This window comes from Lynx canadensis, chromosome A3 (genome assembly GCF_007474595.2).
Source record: "Lynx canadensis isolate LIC74 chromosome A3, mLynCan4.pri.v2, whole genome shotgun sequence".
In the NCBI taxonomy this organism is placed as follows: Eukaryota; Metazoa; Chordata; class Mammalia; order Carnivora; family Felidae; genus Lynx; species Lynx canadensis.
Genome location: NC_044305.1, coordinates 81,996,129 through 82,013,899, shown reverse-complemented (window position 1 = coordinate 82,013,899; position 17,771 = coordinate 81,996,129). Strand labels below are relative to the sequence as shown.

Below are 17,771 nucleotides of genomic sequence, written 5' to 3'. Positions count from 1 at the left end.
CCCATCATAAATTGAAAATACGGTAAACCAAAACTGTGTGTAATACACCTAACCTATCTAACATCACGACTTGGCCTCACCGACCTTACCTGTGGGCAGAACACTTACAGGAGCCTATAGTTGGGCAAAATAATCTAACACAAAGTCTATTTAAAAAAATTTTTTTTAATGTTTATTTATTTTTGAGACAGAGAGAGACAGAGCATGAATGGGGGAGGGGCAGAGAGAGAGGGAGACACAGAATCCGAAGCAGGCTCCAGGCTCTGAGCTGTCGGCACAGAGCCCGACATGGGGCTCGAACCCACGACCGTGAGATCATGACCTGAGCCGAAGTCAGAGGCTCAACCGACTGAGCCACCCAGGCACCCCAAGCCTATTCTTTTTATTAAAATTTTTTTTTTAACATTTATTCATTTTTTGAGAGACAGAGAGAGAGACAGAATGTGAGCAGGGGAGGGGCAGAGACAGAAGGAGACACAGAATCCCAAGCAGGCTCCAGGCTCTGAGCTGTCAGCCCAGAGCCCCACCTGGGGCTCCAACCCGCAAAACGCTAGATCACGACCTGAGCCGAAGTTGGTCGCTTAACCGACTGAGCCACCCAGGCGCCCCAACAAAGCCCATTTTATAATAAAGTGTTGAGTATCTCATGTGACTTATTGAATACTGTACCGAAAGTGAGAAACGCATGGTTGTATGGGGGTAGAGTGGGGTGAGTGTGTCAGCTGTTGACCCTCGTGGTGGCATGGCCGCCCGGGAGCCGTGGCAGAGAATGGTGCCGCTCATCTCCAGCCTGAGAAAAGATGCAAATTCAAAGTTTCAAGTACGGTTCCAACCGAACGTGTCATTTTTGCACCGCCATCAAGACCAAAGCTCCTAAGTCGAACCATCCTGAGTAGGGGACCATCCGTACCCCCATCTTATGGACAAGGAAACTGAAATGCAGAGAGATGAATTCACTTGTCTAAATCCCTGAGGATTTAGGAAGCAACCCTTAGGTCTGTATCATTCAGAGCCCTTCTTGTAAGAGCTAATCTCTGCCAGCTCTGGAGAGATGGGCTTCGGTGAAGGAGCTGGTAAAAACTGACAAGGCCACGTCACTGGCCTCTCAGTGGCACACTATAAAACACCAGGTGCCACCGCCTGCAGCTGGGCGGTAGCTGGGGGCTACCGGGGTCAGCAGTGGTGGGAGGGGCTTCCGAGCCGCGGTGGAAGACGGTGCTGGTGGCCTCGGTGGTCACGGTGGGCAGCCAGTAGTCACCTCGTGGCACAATAGCTGACACTTATTGGGCACTTACAGTGTACCAGATGCCAAAGTGCTTAGGACGGATTAATTTATTTCCTGTTTATAATCCCCATTCTTGCAGATTAGGACACTGAGACCCGGGAAGGGAAGATAACCTTCCCAAGTTATAGGTTATAACCTTCCGTATGTAGTAAGTATGGGGCCGGCATGCACAGCCAGTACGTTGATTGCCGGGCTTGTGTGCTTCAGAACTGTGTGGTGCTGCCTGTCCTAGATGCCTATAAGGGATGTAACAGCTTGAAGTGTGCTTAGCCAATCGGTAGTGCACCCCAGGAAAGAAGAGGGCAGGCGTGACAGATTGCAAAAGTGGCTTCAGGACTCTGCAGCTCCTTCCTCCGGGAGACGAAGTCCGCTTCCCAGCCCCTTGAGTTTGCTTGGCCTCGTGACTTGCCCTGACCAAGAGAATATGGCGGAAGCCAGGGGGCACCAGTTCCAAGCCTAGGCCTCAAGAAGTCTTGCAGCTTCCGCTCTCCCCACCCTTGGGACCCTGCCGCCACAGGAAGAAGCTTGGGCAGGCTAGCCTGCCGGCTGAGGGATGCATGGCCCAGTCACCCTCTCGGTCCGGCTGAGCCCGCCGTGTGAGTGAGGCAGTCCTAAAGGCCCCAGTGACCTGCCAGCTCACCACAGACACATAAGCCAGCCCAGCAGAGCCTGTGTAGAAGCCCCCCAGCTGACCCACAGAGTCGTGAGTAAATAAATACAAGTTTCTTGTTCTCAGCCGCTGCTGTGTGGCTTGTTATGTAGCCATAAATACAGCAAGAAATACCTCGAGGAGAAGGAAGATATGAAGTTGGAAGGAATTCCCACCAGGCGGTATGAATAAGTAGAATCCCTTGAAGCAGGGAAAAGAGATTCAGAGGGAGATGAGGGGGGGAGAACCTGCCTGGGTCCCTCAGGACCCAGCACCTCACCTCTTCTCACTGCCACCAGGTGGAGAGGAATGGCAGTACTCTTCTGGAGAGAAACGACAAGATGGTGGGTGAAGAAGCTGTCAGCTGACTTTGGGAAGACAATCCCCAACCAGGCAGAAGTGGCCGCCTCTCCTCTCCACAGATACAGTGGGGGGTGCTGCGTGTGGACAGAGAGAGGCCTTGAGAGAGCCCCGTCCACCGTGGACAGACTCCAGCCGCTCCCATCTGGGTAGCAGGGATCCAGACAGTGAGCTGTGGAAGCCTCAACTCAAGCAGCAGCTGCGCGAGTGAGGAGTGGAAAGAGGGGAGAAATGCTTAGGATGCACCTTGGAGCCAACTGAAATGGGGGGAATGGCCACTGCGGAGGAGGGGCGGCCTAAAATAACACTGCCGTTCAGAGTACAAAAGGATGCCCCGCAACAAACAGAACAGATGGAAAGATTAAAGGATACTTACTAAGTGTCATCACCGTACAAAATGTACCTATTATGGTATAACCAAGTGTTTCTGGTGATGACATTGGTAATTTTTTGACGTAGCCTGCCATCTGCCCTTGCGTTGAAGGATCACCCTTCCTTGAGGGATTTGAATTTTAAAAAGAATCAAAGCCCGCAGGTAAAGGGGAGATCGTGTATTGGTAGAATTCCAGACAGCCATTGAAAAGTGGAGCAAGGGTTTTTCTTTTACGCGGGCCACTTCCCCGGGCTTTTGGCCTCAGTGCCAGCCGCACAACCACAAAAAGGGGACCTCGGCCTCGGACGCTTTTAATTCCCTTCCTCCAAAGTTGCCCCTGTGTTTCTCCGACTTGGGGGAGCGGCTCTGTCCACCCCCGCCCCACCAGGCCCTCCTGCTCCGGAGCGCGAGGGTAGAGGACGGTCGAGCCCCCCGCGGCCGCCAGAGGGCGCTGCGCAGTCGCCGGGTGCGCCGAGGCCGCCTGGGCGTGTGGCCTGGCGTGGGCATTTTTTGTGTTGTTTAAATGCCAGCGTTTACTGCTCACTCTTTTCCCAAACGTGTTTCTAATTTACCCGGTATTTCTTCTACGTGAAAAACTTTAGAAGAAGAAGAAAAATTCACGCTCAACTTTAGTTCCAGGGTGGGCAAAGGGGTTTGCCACCAAATGCGGTGTGGTTCCAGAAACCTCTGGTACTGGGGCCGAGCAGCCAGCAAGGGCTCCCCAGACGCTACCCCTGGGTTAGGACGGAGGCACGCTGAACCAGCACACCGAACCCAGCTCCTGGAAATGCTCTTGCTAACAATCAGCAAGCCCGCAGGCTTTCGGCTCCAGAGGAGGGTCCGTTTCGGGCCGGTTCTGGAGCTGGTGGCCGCGGCCGGGCGGAGGGGCCACGCCGCGCCCCGAGCTCCCGCGGTGCCCCGGGCGGAGTGTGGCGCTCGGGGGAGGGCGGCGCGCGGCCGGGGCCCCGAGGTTCCGCGGGGGGCGGGGGGCACAGCGGGCGCTCTGGGGCAGCAGTGCCGGCGCAGGGCGAAGTCGGGGAGGCACAGGGCCGGGGCTCCATGACGAGCGCAGAGGGGGCGTCCTGTCTGATGGGGGTGGCGGGGACGGTTCCTCGGCCTTGGGTGGAGGCTAACAAGCCTGACCGCCACAAATAGAAGGCATGGGCGAAAAGACCCAAAGACCTTTTTGATTGCTGGGAGGTCTTGGGCAGAGAAAGCTCCTAATCCCTGGGGTGGGAGCTGGGGTGAGGTTCTGGGGGGAGTGTCTGATTGGCGGCTAGGTTCTGTTTTTCAGACCCGGGGAAAAAAAAATCCCCTGTCCCCTGGGGAGATTTCTCAGTCACTTTTCTCCTGCAGGAAGCTGCTTCTTGTTGGAGCCTCCTGGGATTGGCAGAGTTAAAATCCTTTAACCCAGGATGCCTTGGGCCTTTTGTTCAGCTCTGACAATGGAATTGGGTGGAGGGGGCTGGGAAGGCAAGTAGCTGGGTCTGGGTGTATCCATGGGGTGGGGGTCTGGTAAAGCTGTGTGCAGTCACTGGATGAAAAAAGCAATTTAGTCGTGTGTATGTGTGTGTGTGTGTGTGTGTGTGTGTGTGTGTGTGTGTGTGTTGGGGGGAGGGTGCAAGGGAGCCCAAGGCAAGGGGCACCAGCTCGTTAACACATGTGTATGAGTGCCTGCTGTGTGCTCAGCAAACCCTTAATTACTCAGGAAGACCTTCCAAAACTGGGAACTCAATATTGGTCCCTAAAAGGTTGGGTAATGGGTTTTTCTTGCATCTGAAATCCGAGGGAACAGACCTCTGGCTCCCCTGGGCTCCCAGATTCTTCTAGATGGCTTTGTCTTCTAAAATTCTGTGCTCCCACGGGACAGCACTTAGTTAAGGACATCAGAAATGCATACCCTTCAACCATATTCATCATCCTAAAACTCTTGCTTTGAATATATCATGTCCTCGATTCTGGTCCTCAGCAGCACCCACTACTTCAAGGGGCTTAGGGTGACTGTGTTCAAGCCCTCTCACCATGCAGACTTTTCTTCCCCAGCTCCCCACACGCATTTTCTCCTGAAGCCAGCCTGGCCCCTCATGGTCCCTTGGGCTTGTCGGTGGCTCTGCTTTATTTAGACAGGGAAGATCTCTTTGAGGAGGTGACTTTTGAGGCCTTATGGTTGGGAAGGACGCAGCCCTGTGGAGATCTGGGGAAGAGTGTTCCAGGGCAGGAGGGATAGTGAGTGCAAAAGCCCTGAGGCAGAAATACACTTGTTGTGTTCCAGGGTGGGCAAACCAGGGAGGCCACTGCCACTGTCTGGTGGCAGGGGAGGGGGAGGGCAGTGTGAACAAGGAGATTTGAGGGGCTCAGGGGACATAGGCAGGGACTAGATTATCAGTCCTCATGGGCCAAGGTAAGGAGTGTGAGTTTAATTTTGATTGCTGTAGGAAGCCTTTGGAGCCTCTTAGTTGGGAGTGAAGAGATTTCATTTACCCTTTAGAAAGATCACTCTTGCTGCTTTGCAAAGCATAGTCTAGGAGCTGAGGAGAACAGTTAAGATGCGATTGCAGAAGTCCTGGCAAGAAGAAACAAAACCAGGGTGGTGGCTATAGAGATGGTGAGATGCAGTACTGGTTTCTGGAACAATTTTGGAGGTGTAGTAGGTAGGACTTACTGATGCTCTGACCTACGACAGAAAAGAGGAGTTAAGGATGATGCCTCCACTTTTAGGCCAAGGGGATGGAAGGGATGCCCATGTTGGGGGAAGAGATGGATCAGTAGTTCTGTTTTGATAGCCCCCGCCAAGACCTATCAGACATCAGCTGGACACACGGAGGCAGGTTTGGGTCTGGAATTCAGGGGTGTCTTGCCTTCAGACTTAAATTTGAGACTAAGCATGTAGATGGTGTTCCAAGCTGTGGCCTGGATAATTCCACTCAGGGAAAGAGTAAAGACAGAAGGGAGAGGGCTGGCCCTGAAGCCATGGCCACATTTAAGGCTCTGGTAGAGGGAAACCAGTAAAGAAGCCTGGGAAGAACAACCTGTGAAGTTGGGAGACAAACCAAAAGATTCTGATTCTAAGGAAACTCAGCCAAGGAAGTATCTCAAGAAGCAGGATGTATTGGTCTGTTATTGCTGGGTAACAAACAGCCACAAAAATCTCAGTGGTGTATAACAGTAAATATTTCTTTTACTCATGCATTGTGGGTCATCTGGAGGTCAGCTAGATGCGGCTGACCTTGGCTGGGCAGCTCTGAGCTGCACTTGGGTCCGAGCCTGTTCTATATATCATCCTTGCACCGGCAGGGTGGTTAGGGCAGGTTTTTTCCCATGGCAATAACATTGGCACAAGTAGGCAAGTGGAAACATGAGATGCCTCCTAAGGCCCAGGCTTAGAACGGACATCATGTCACTTCCTCCTATATTCCAGTGGCCCAAACAGGGTTACACAGCCAGGCCCAAAGTCAAGGAGCCAGAAAGTATACTCTGCCTCTAGTGGGGGGAGGGGGTGGAGACTGCAATATCACACAGAGATATGGACGCAGGGAAGAGTGACAAGAATTAGGATCAAGAATCAGTCTCTGTGATCAAACATGTTCAATACCACTGGGAGATTTGGTGAGACAAGGGCCATGAACTGGCCATCAGTCTAGTCAAGGTATGGGTCACTGGCACTCTTACTAAGAGCCATTACACCAGAATGAAAGGGATAAAAGCCCAGGTGGAGTGGGTGGGGGTGACAACGGGAGGTGGGGGAGAGGGCTGTCAGTCTAGAGACATCTCTCTCAGGAACACCCGCTCCGCAGAGGAGTAGCCGGCAGGAGATGTGAGGCTAAGGCTAATATGTTTTTAAAGTTAGGGAATTAAGTCTGTTTGACTTTGATGGGAAGGATCTAGTAGAGAGGAAGAAGTGAGGTGTACCAAAGACAGGGAATACTTGTGTGGTGAAAGGGGAAGGGGCCCAGGGCTCAGCTGGAGGGGCTGGCCACAGATGGGTGCAGAGAACACAGAGCTGCAGAGTTTCTGGTGGCTTTGGTGGCAGCACGATCACACATTTGGTCTGACTGTGCCTCTTTTGTCTCTGAAGGATAGTCTGAAGTCAGATGGAGAGTGAAAGAGGAAGAGTGTTGAAAATATGCAGAGAGAGGAGAAAGTGTGAAGTTGTTGCCCTGTGGAGAGGGAAAAGGAATTTTCTAAGACACTGTAGTAGGATTGTCCAGCAGTTCAAATGCCTATTTGAAATTTATGGCTATAAATTTGAAGTGAGTCCATCCAGAGCAGCTGGGGAATTTTCCTCAGCGGTGTTCAACTGCTCAGTTGCAGGTGTGAAGTAAACAGTTTGATTTAAGCTCAGTTGGGTGTTCGCCAGGTGAACATGATGGAGAGAGACCAGTATAAGGAAGTTAAGACTGTTTGCAAGGGAGATATTTGTGTGCCGGAACGGGCAATCTCAGCTGGCTGAGAAGTGAACTGAGGGGAGACACATAGTGAAGGGACAGCAGCACAATGGGTTGGAGGTCTCGGGTGGAGCCAAAAGACTGGAGGGGATGAGCTGGGGGGGGGGGGGCTGGTGGGTGGGGGGGGGGGTCTTTGAGTCTGAGATTTGGGGCATGGTGTAGACATGCATGGTTCCAAGGTCCAAGGTCTGACCAGAAAGCTAAAGCAGGGCAGGAGAAAATAGACTGTTATGGCTAAGGCAGTCAAGGGACTCAGGGGCCGGGGTGTTGGGTGGGTCATCAGCACTGAAGCTGTGGTCACCAAGAGTGATGACAGTGGAGAAAGAGCCTGGCGTCAAAATCATCAAGAAACAGAGAAAGCGACCAGGAGGATTATAAGGTGACACTGACTAGGAGAAGTGGTGGGTAGTACACTCAGATGACATGCATTCCAAAGGAGCTGGGTTTTCCAAGGCAGAGGAAACAGATTGGAAATTGGTGAATGAGGACCTCTTGAAGTGCTTGGTCTGTGGGAGAAAAAGAACCTCTCCTGGAGAGACCTGTGGGGACAGCTGTGCCCTCAGGGGACAGACAGACTCCAGGAAGAAGGAAGTGAGGGTCCTAGTCTTGGAGATTTAGAGTAGAGGCAGGGGGGATGGGTTGGGAGGGCAGGGAGGGGGAGGAGGGTGTCGGCTGGGGAGTGTTCAGCACTAGGGGGTAGGGCTTGGAGCTGGGATAAGTAGGCGTGAAGCAGGATCGCTGTGCTTTCCCTGCCCTGGTCAGGGCACCCACACCTGGCCCCTTTGTGGAAGCTTCCCAGATTACCCCGGGGAGGCAGGAGGTGGGAACAGACTTCCTTTTCCAGGAACCCCCATAACTTTTGTTGCTGATGATTCTCAGGCCTCATCATCTACTTCTAGGTGTCTTTAGCGTTCTTCTGTGGATTTCTTGTGTCCTCAATGAGTCGCAGGTTCGGGTGGTAGGAAACCCCAGATGAGCCACTTTGCACCCACTCAAGTCCAGCACAGCACCTGACGTGAAGTGGGCGCTTCTCAAACGTTTGTTGATGGAGTTGGATACAATGCGGTAATGGTTCTCTTTAAGGCCAAGAGTGGGGCCCGTCGTCTGGCGGCGGCGGTGCGGTGGGGGTGGGGGTGTCCTTCTACTCGGGGGCCCCCACGCCACCCCCACCGGCCAGCTGCCGCGCGGCCGCCCCTCCCCCCCTTCCCTCGCAGCCGGCAGGGCGAGTAACCCGACGCCTGGGCCCGCTCCCCCTCCCGACCCGGCTCCCAGTGGCCAATGGCCGCGGCCAGAGCCTCCGCGGGGAGTCGCGGGGCCCTGGCGGCGCCGCGCGGCCGGGCTGGAGCTGGGGCACCCGGAGGTGAAGAGCTGCCCGTCTGCGACTCGAGCGGCCAGGCTCAAACCCCCGCCTGGGCTCTCCGCCCGCCCCGTTCTGCCCGGAGCCCGGCCCGGGCCCTTCCCGCTGTCGGCCCCAGGCCCGGAGGCCAAAGGGACCCGGCGCTCGGCGCAGACTGTGGCCCCCAGCGGGCCAAGTCGGGCTCCCCGCCCCCTCTGCCCCCTCCCCCCAGCCCAAGGGGTCGGGACACTTGGCTTGTAGGCCCCTCTCGGGGACCAGCCAAGGGCCTTTGTGAAGTCATGGATTCTCTGAGCCTCAGTTTCCTCATCTGTAGTTGAGGCAAGTGCTTATCCACCTCTGGGTGGGGTGGGGTGGGGTGAGCACCCAACCAGTGAAGGGCGTGTAAGTCCTCCTACATTAGCCAGAGGACGGGCCAAACCCAAGCCACTGTGACCTGTCACCACCTGCCCCGCGGCAGATGGGAACGGCAGCTCCTCCTACCCGCCATTCCGGCTCCACCCACCATCCTGGGAATTCCCTGGGTTCAAAGGAAGAGCCCAACACCGCTTTCCTTGACACCCCCAGTACAGGCATTTCCTGCAGCTCGTCTCTCCCGAGGCAGAAGTCAGCTGGTGGGGTTTAGTAACCCTGGGGGAAGGGAACTGGAAATATACGCTGCGCTGGCAGGATGGAGCACAGTCCGGGCACCTTTCCAACTACCTATTTTATCTCCTATATACTTACTAGAGTGTAAGAAGTGTAAAGAGGAAACCCTCACCGGCAGTAGCTTTTCCTCCTCAAAAAATTAAAACTGCACGCTCCTGACCATTACCGTCTGTAGGCTACAAATTCTTATGCGTCTGATCAGAACCCGCCATCATGGTACCCAAAAGAAAAGCAATGGAGAGCTCAGGAAATACGTTACAGTCTGAAAGAAGAGAAAGAGAGGAAGTCTTTGTCAAGGATGCGGTATTTTAACATTCATAGCCTCCCCACACCCCCAAAGTAGCAGGTGTGGGTTGCCAGTGGTGATGAGGACACACATGTGGGGGTCCCCTGAGTTCTTGGCTTCTGTGTCTGTGTCTTGAACAGGCTCCCAGGTGCCTCCTGGAACCTGCCGGAGTGGTTCACACTCTTCCTCTGCACTGGGCTGGCAACCCTTGGGCACCTTGCCTGGGGCACAATGTCACAATGATAAAATGTTCTCTCTTTCTTGGGACTTGGACTCCAGGGCCAGCCCGCCCCATCAGGCCTGCTAGATAAATCCAAAAGCAGGAAGTGCCTGGGAAGTGTAAGGGGGTCCTTAAGCAGGGAGAGGGAGAGGTGCCCACCAGCCCAGGCCTGAGGTTTTGCAGGCTTCCTGAATTCATTTGCTTCCAGACCTTTGCAGCCTTGCCAAGTCGTGTGTGAAAGATCAGAACAGCTGGAAATTTCTATCAGGAAAGCACCAGGTGCTGAACAGGTCTCAGTCTGACTTACTTAGGGGCTGGGGCCGTTTGGGGTTGGCATTCTGGCCTGAGTAGACAGGCAGGAATTGCTCGCTCTTGGAAGACAGTGCTACCCCTGCCCCTGTGCTGGGGCTGCAGTAAACCCAGGACACTGTGCTGGGGATGGAAACTAGGAGCCTCCTCCCTTCCAAGCGCCAGTTAGATGATACAAAGGGCCTCCTCTGCTGGCCAAGGAGAAGGGGATGGGCTGACCAGGGAGGGCTGGGACTGTCACCCAGTCAGAGCCAGGCGGCTGCAAATGAAACACAGGCCTAGAAGGCTCAGACAGGCACTCAATCTTTCCCAGAGCCAAGAAATCCTGGCTAGAAACTTGACTACGGAGCAAGGAAAGGCACCGGGAAATACTTGAAACCAGGCGAGACCCCTGGTAAGGTTGGACTCTTGACAAACAAGGAGCTGAGCCAAATGCTTCCCCCACCCCTCCCTGCCTGGCCCAAACACAAAAGCTGAGCTGGCCAGAGAGGACCCAGGGGAGGTGGTGGAGGAGCCGGGGAGGGACCCAGCAGGAAGAGGAAAGCAGGCAGCAGGGGTAATTTTTACCCTGCTCAGACCTCAGGGTTCTCATACAGCAAGTCTGCGGGGCAGGAAGTCCCCCAGTGGCTTTGCACAAAGCCAAGGTCACTCAGAACCTCTGAAAGTTCCCACGAGGGGTTTCAGAAACTCCAACGTGGCAGCGTGGAGTCCTAAACACACAGTAGCCAGGCTGCATGGGTCAGCTTTTATTTGAAGAAGGGGTTTGTAGAGGCAGCTGCGGAGGGAGGGCAGCACCCCCCCAGCCCCCAGCCCCAGGCTATGGAGGGACTGACCTGAGCTCAGAACAGACTCAGCTCTTGGGTTGGGGGTGGGGAGGATGGTGCTCAGCTTGCTTTATTTTAAATGAATATGCACAGTAGCCTGTTATGAGTAAAATCTATAAACCTACCAAAGAATCCTTTTATTCGTATTTCTTGTAATGTGTGAAGGGGGTTACTTTTTAAAAGTTCTACAATTAAAGAAAAAGGAAATCCTACGTTTGAAGATAGATCCAGGGTCTCAATTTTCTTTTTCCTTTGCTACATTTTGAAAGAAAAAGAAAAAAAGAATAAAAAGAAATATGCTACAGTATGAAGGCTTCTTGTTGTTGTGTTTTATAAAAAAAGCTGCTTTCTGAATATGAAAGTAGATCATGCTCTATAAAAAGAAATTCAGACAAAAGGTATAAAAAAGGGAGCAGAAAATCAAGTATAATCCCACCACCCAATGCTAGATAGCCTGGATAACATTTTTGTGTATTTTTTCCCTACTATTTTCTATATGTGCACCTATGTTTTTACAAGGGGTAAAATGATTGACATAAGAATGGTCTTAGCCGTCTTCCTCCCCCCCCCCCCCCAGCCCTTGGACCTTGGGAAGAGATGCTCTGGGGAAGGAGCTGGGCCTTGGCACCCGGTGAGTGGGGGAGAGGGGAGGTCTTCCCTGGAAGATGGCCAGGGGGCCCACTGGAGGCTCTGTGGAGGATTACTTTTGCTACCCTTTGCCCATTCCACAGTAACTCACTCAGCCCATATTCTTTGGTGGTCCTGACCTCACACCATTTCCCCCTACCCCATCCTGGGCTGGAGCCAGAGGTCTCCATACCCTGATCAGGGTGATAGGTCCAAGGACAGACACACGACCAAACCTGGACGAAGTCTCCTCTCTCGCACGCTAAGCATCATGTGACACCAGAACTGGCCGTGGCCCTCTCCTCCCACCAAGTGAGGGAGGGCTGCTGAGACGCACACGGAGCTGAGAGATGGAGACCAAACGTTGACGGCATCACTGGGTCCCAGGTACCAACCACGCCTGAAGCCAGCAGGCTCTGTCCTGGACTCTTCATTTACATGAGCTCAGACCTTCCTTTTTCTTTTTCCCCATTAGATTTTATTTTCTAAGCATTGGATTATTTTTTTTTAAAAATCCAAAAAAAAACCCAAAAAGCATTGGTTAAAAAACAAAGCATTGGTTTTTTTTCACATAACTTAAAACGAACCATGAACCATTTTATGTTTTTTAAATTTTTTTAAACTTATTTTTGAGAGAGAGAGAAAGACAGTGCAAGCAGGGGAGGGACAGAGAGAGAGGGAGACACAGAATCCGAAGCAGGCTCCAGGCTCTGAGCCGTCAGCACAGAGCCCGATGCGGGGCTCGAACTCACAAACTATGAGATTATGACCGGAGCTGGAGTCGGATGCTCCACCGACTGAGCCACCCAGGCGGCCCAACCAGTAACCATTTTTGAAGGGTGTGGTTCAGTGGCACTGAGTACATTCACGGTTTTATGTTGTCATTGCTTCTATCCAGTTCCAAGACATTTTCATCACCCTAAAAGGAAACCCCGCGCCCATCAAGCAATCGCTTCCTATTCTGCCCTTCCTCTCGACCCCTGGCAACCACAAGTTTGCTTTCTGTCTCTATGGTTTTACCTGCTCTGGAAGTTTTATGTAAATGGAATCGCACAGTGGGTGACCTTTTGTGTCTGGTTTCTTTCACTTAGCACGATGTTTTCAAGGTTTATCCATATTGTAGAATGTCTAAGGATTTCACTCCTTTTTAGGGCTGAATAATATTCCACCATGTGAATGTACCTATCAGATTTTGTTTATTCCTTAAGTTAAAAAAATTTTTTTTTTGATGTTTATTTTTGAGAGAGACAGAGACAGAATGCAAGTGGGTTAGGGGCAGAGAGAGAGGGAGACACAGAATCCAAAGCAGGCCCCAGGCTCCGAGCCGCCAGCAGAGCCCGACGCAGGGCTCGAACCCACGAGCCGTGAGATCTTGACCTGAGCTGAAGTCGGACGCTCAACTGAGCCACCCAGGAGCCCGAATTCTTTTTTTTTTAAATGTTTATTTATTTTTGAGAGAGAGAGAGAGAGAGTGAGAGTGCACAAGTCGGGTAGGGGCAGAGAGAGAGGGAGACACAGAATCCCAAGACAGGCTCCAGGCTCCGAGCTGTCAGCACAGAGCCCGATGCGGGGCTCGAACTCACAAACTGCGAGATCATGACCTGAGCCGAAGTCAGACGCTTAACCGACTGGGCCACCCAGGCGCCCCTGTTTATTCTTAATGTGAAATGGGTTTCTTTCCTGGGCAACTAGCATGGCCAAAGCAGCCACAGGAAGTGTCCTACCTGGAGAGAGCGGACAAGCGGAGATATGGGAGACAACAGGAAATACGTTCTCGAGTGGGAGAGCGACGTGAGAAAGTATTTTCTGGACAAGCAGCAGGGCATATACTGCGTGGAAGACCCAAGGGAAGAGGAATCTTAGAGCAGCTGCTTCAGCAATCCAGTCTGGGAGAGGAAGTGCCCCTCCTCCTCTATTCATTCCTCTTCCCCCTCCTGCCAACGCCCGCCCGCCTGCCTGCGCAGGGATGAGCCAACAGGGGGCAGTCTGGGTGGGAGAGAACACATTTCCCTTTAAACGAGGAGGGTTTGTTTCACTGTGTACCTCCCACAGCTCTGCCAGGGATTGATTTCTCCACTGTGATGAGCCACAGGTCCCTCGGGACCACATCTGAGGGCGGCCAGCCACCTTCAGACATGTCCACTCTGCCTGGGACTCCAGGCAGAGTGACGCCTCTGACCCAGCTTAGAAAAGAAACCACTGGAGCCTCTGCTCCTGTTGCTTCATTCCCACTGACTGCCACTCTCCACAGCCCTGAAGTTACCAGTCCATCTGGGGACTTGTTTGCCACGTGGGATCCATGCTTCTGCTCACTCTCGTTCCCACGTGTGGAGATTCTCTTTAGAGTCAGTCTCACCCCCGCTGTGGGACGTCCTACAGGTAGATGGCGATCTTACTGGATTCTTTTCATGTTGAGCACCCTGTGTGTGCGCCAGGTTGAGCAAACGCCTGGGCGATGGGCGAAGAGGAGCTGGGCAGGAACACACGATGGCAGGGCTCTGGAAATATCACGAACTCGAGACCCCTGACCCCGTGGAGCATGCGGCTCAGTGCAGGGAGACGGACTCCCAGAGGAGCCGGGTGGCAGCATGGAGGGACGCTGACAAAATTACCTCAGTAGGGAAATTTGGTTTTTAGAGCCCTCCTAGTGAGCCTTCATTTACTTCGTATTTTCCTTAGATAATTATTTGCTTAATTATATTAACAATTAATATCTACTGAGATTTAATAAAAGTACTAACTTCACCTAGTTTAGGAGCTGAGCTCTCCCACCAACAGCCAGCATCGGATTGCCAGCCAGGTAAGGGAGCCACGTTGCAAGTGGGACCTTCAGCCCCCGTCAAGCCTTCAGGTGACTGCGGTTCCTCCAGCTAGTGTCGTGACTAAAACCTCACAAGAGACCCTGAACCAGAACCGTTAGGCTAGGTTACTCCTGAGTTTCTGATCCACACAAACTGTCTGAGATAATAAAAGCCTGTTGCTGTTTGAAGCGGCTAAGTTTTGAGATGATTTCTTACACGGCAATAGAGAACAATCGCACAATGTTTGCTGTTACTCTTTTCCAGGGTCGCTACCCTGAGCAGAGAAGCTGGGGACTGCTCTGACTCAGGTGTGCGGTGAACAGTGTTAATAGCTGAGGGCACCTTGCTTCCAGGTCGTGTATAACGTGATGGGCTAAGGACCATCCGGACAGGTTTCAAAGCTTCTTTTGAAAGGATACGTTTCACACCAATCTGAAGTGCACTTCCCAAGCCAAAGGTCTCAGGGAGGAGATGCCAAGGCCGATAGACTTCATTCACAGATGACCCCAAGCGCTCAGGTGACAAACGTCAAAGCGAGACTTTCTGGGGCTGTTGACCTAATGCAGTTCCCACAGTTAGGAGCTGATGGAGCATGTTCATCAGAAAAGGCAGTCCCAGCCACAGATTCATTTGAGTCCAGCCCATGTTCCCAGCACGTGGAAGCTCAGCCCTTCCCGTGAAAACACCGTGAAAACCTCTGCAGTATTTCCCAGCGACACTGGCTTCCCTCCCTTCTCTCCCTGTCACCAGGAGCTGGACAGAGCTCTGGGGCACATGACAACCACAGCTCACGTGAGCTTGTGTCCAAGAAGTCCCCACCCTCTCCCCTCTTGGTACCGGAGATTCTGGGAAATCAGCTCTATTTTCAGCCTCCAGATTTCCTTGTTATTACGAGCACCGAGCTCCTCAGAAACAGGTAGCCGCAGGGGAGCTGAAAGAAAGGAAGATGAAGCGAGACCCACACAGCCCCTGAAGGAGACAGTTCTCAATTTCAACCTGAAAACTCGGGAAACCTTTGTCAAGAATCCTCTTAGCCGCTGCCCCTTGGAGACATCGACTGTATTTGGGGTTAGGTTTGGTAAGGCTTTTCTCAGTGAATGACTGGCCAGCCAATTTGAGCCTCCTTCCTTGAAAGAAGTTTGATACAGAACACTTCAAAACAGAGTTTTAACATGCCTGTGTTTTTTGCTTCTTATTCCTTTCTTCTCTGGTTTTGCTGCTCAGAGACAGACCCTTAAATTCAGCAACATCAGCCTCCCCATGGCTGTAAGGGGAAGCAGTTGAGAAATGACCAATTTTCAATTTCCCCTGTCCCTTGGGAAGAAAGAACACTGAACTTGAGTTTGAACTTTTAAGGACCTAGGGACTTACAAGTCTTTCCTCCTCCAGCAAAGACCCATAGACAGTAAAGGAAACAAATCCAGCCAACTGGCTATTTGAAAGCCTTCACTTAGCATTTGATGAAGGATGCCATTTGGATTAACCATTAAAATTGACTTCCAATACCCAACAAAAATTAAACGCACCCAGGCACTGCACGCAGGGTAAATGAAGACACCAACACCGAAAAAGTGAAATCTGGGTTTCTTTGAAATAAGCACAGTTTGGGGCACCTGGGTGGCTCCGTAGGTTGAGCATCCGACTTGGGCTCAGGTCATGACCTCACGGTTCATGAGTTCGAGCCTCGCATCGGGCTCTATGCTGATGGCTCAGAGCCTGGAGCCTGCTTCAGATTCTGTGTCTCCTTCTCCTTTGCCCTTCACCCCGCTCGTGCTGTGTCTGTCTCTCTCTCTCTTTCAAAACTAAACATTAAAAAAAAATAACAAGAAAAAAGAAATAACCACAGTTTGGATATTGGGCTACCCAATAGGATAGGAGGATAGGAGGGCTCCTCCACAGTTTCCTTGGCCTCCACTCATGTCCTCCTTGAGTGGACAATATCAGTGCCAGGGCCAAAAGGTAAGTGGCGTGCAAATAAGGTGTCTCTAGCAGCAACTTTAGACCTGGCTGGCAGTGTAAGAAAAGCAAAAATGAAATCAAAGTAAAATACTGCCAATGCTTCTATTGCAATTTGCATTACATTACCCATAATGATTTGTAATTTTACATTTAAAGCTATTATCTTTTGGCAGACACCTTGACTTTAAATAAGTGTCTGTTACCCCAAGGGGCTGCGGCAAACTGTGCCTAGCATCCCACAGTAAGATCCAGAATGAGGATATCCACCCAGGAGTGCGGCTACCCAGGCAGGAGCACCACCAGCCTGAGGCCGTCTCTCCCTCTTTGGCATGAGGCTGCCCGGGCTTGGCACCTACCATGGTCACTGCTTTGGTGACTGTCATCCTGCCAAAGGCTTTAAGCTACCACCTTTCATCTGCTCCCACTTCTTCCTGCATAGAAAGTATCAAGTATCTTACATTCTTCCTTTGGTGCCCTAGGACCGTCTGACAAGAGCACTAAAGGATCATCTCTTGGTCTCTGACATCTAAGAACCCGCATGTGCTTAAAAACAGCAAGAAAGCTCCCAAAAGAATGGCTTGCAGAATGAGAAGTTGGATGGATTCCAGCTGGAGTGCCACTTCCCTAACCCCACACACCTTTGAGTGACAAGAGACTAAGGAGTGATAGGGGGTTATCACAGAACATTCCCATCCTTTTGTCAGAGCCTGAGAGCCCCTTGGAGCAAATGACTCTACAGAAATTCAATCAGAATGGAAGAATAGGCAGAAGCAAACGGAGGGGCAGGCTGGGAGCTATGTCTCCCTCACAAACATTCTACACACTGATAGGTACTAATCTAGTAAAAAGAAATAGGACAATGACATAAAGTACATAGCCAGTGGCTGGCACATAGGAAGTGTATCAGTTAGCTCTTTCTGTTTAACCATCCAAAACTTAGTGGCTTAAAACAACAACCATTATTTAGCTCATGATTCTGCAGGTCGGCGTATTTAGGCTGGCTCGCTCACTCTCTGCAGTCGGCTGGTCTAGGATGGCCTCCGCTGGGCCCACTCCTCTGCACACCGTGGCCCCTCTTTCTCGGGCACGCTAGCCCAGCCCATTCACACAAGTTCCCAGAGAGAAATAGGCGCGTTCTCCCGAGGCGTAGACTGGGAACTGAACACACGATATCTACTGCACTGTCCTGGGCAAAGCAAGTCACTAGCACAGCCTGAATTCAAAGAGTGGAGAAACAGGCTGTTGCTGGCGGTGGGAGCGGCCGAGAAGTCATCTTGCAAAGCGGTGCTTACAGAGGGAATGAGGAAAGACTGTGGCCATTTGTGCAATCTACTACTGCGGACGCCGGTATATTCTGTGAGTACGTAGAGTTTTTCTACCATTTCCCAAAGGAATGATATTGACGTGTCAGTTGCCACACCTAGGATGAAAAGACACTCGGAAAAGCCAGACCATCAGACTGATACAGAAGGTAGTCAGAGGGTAACACCTTTGTTCATGTGCTGGTTTCCCCTAAAGCCAACCCCCATGCCCAGGGGCCCTCCTCTGATCCAGCATCCCTTCCCCCTCCCCTTGATGGGAGGACCTGGGTGGGCCTTACCCAAGTCCAGAGGCCTGCCTTCAAGACACGA

The 17,771-nt window shown here is 52.1% G+C and overlaps 1 non-coding gene across 1 annotated transcript; it reads right to left on the bottom strand.

Moving 5' to 3' along the window:
• Positions 1-280: 280 nt before the first annotated feature.
• TRNAR-UCG lies at positions 281-364 on the bottom strand. Its single transcript has one exon. It is a non-coding gene; the product is annotated as a tRNA-Arg (tRNA).
• Positions 365-17,771: the final 17,407 nt, after the last annotated feature.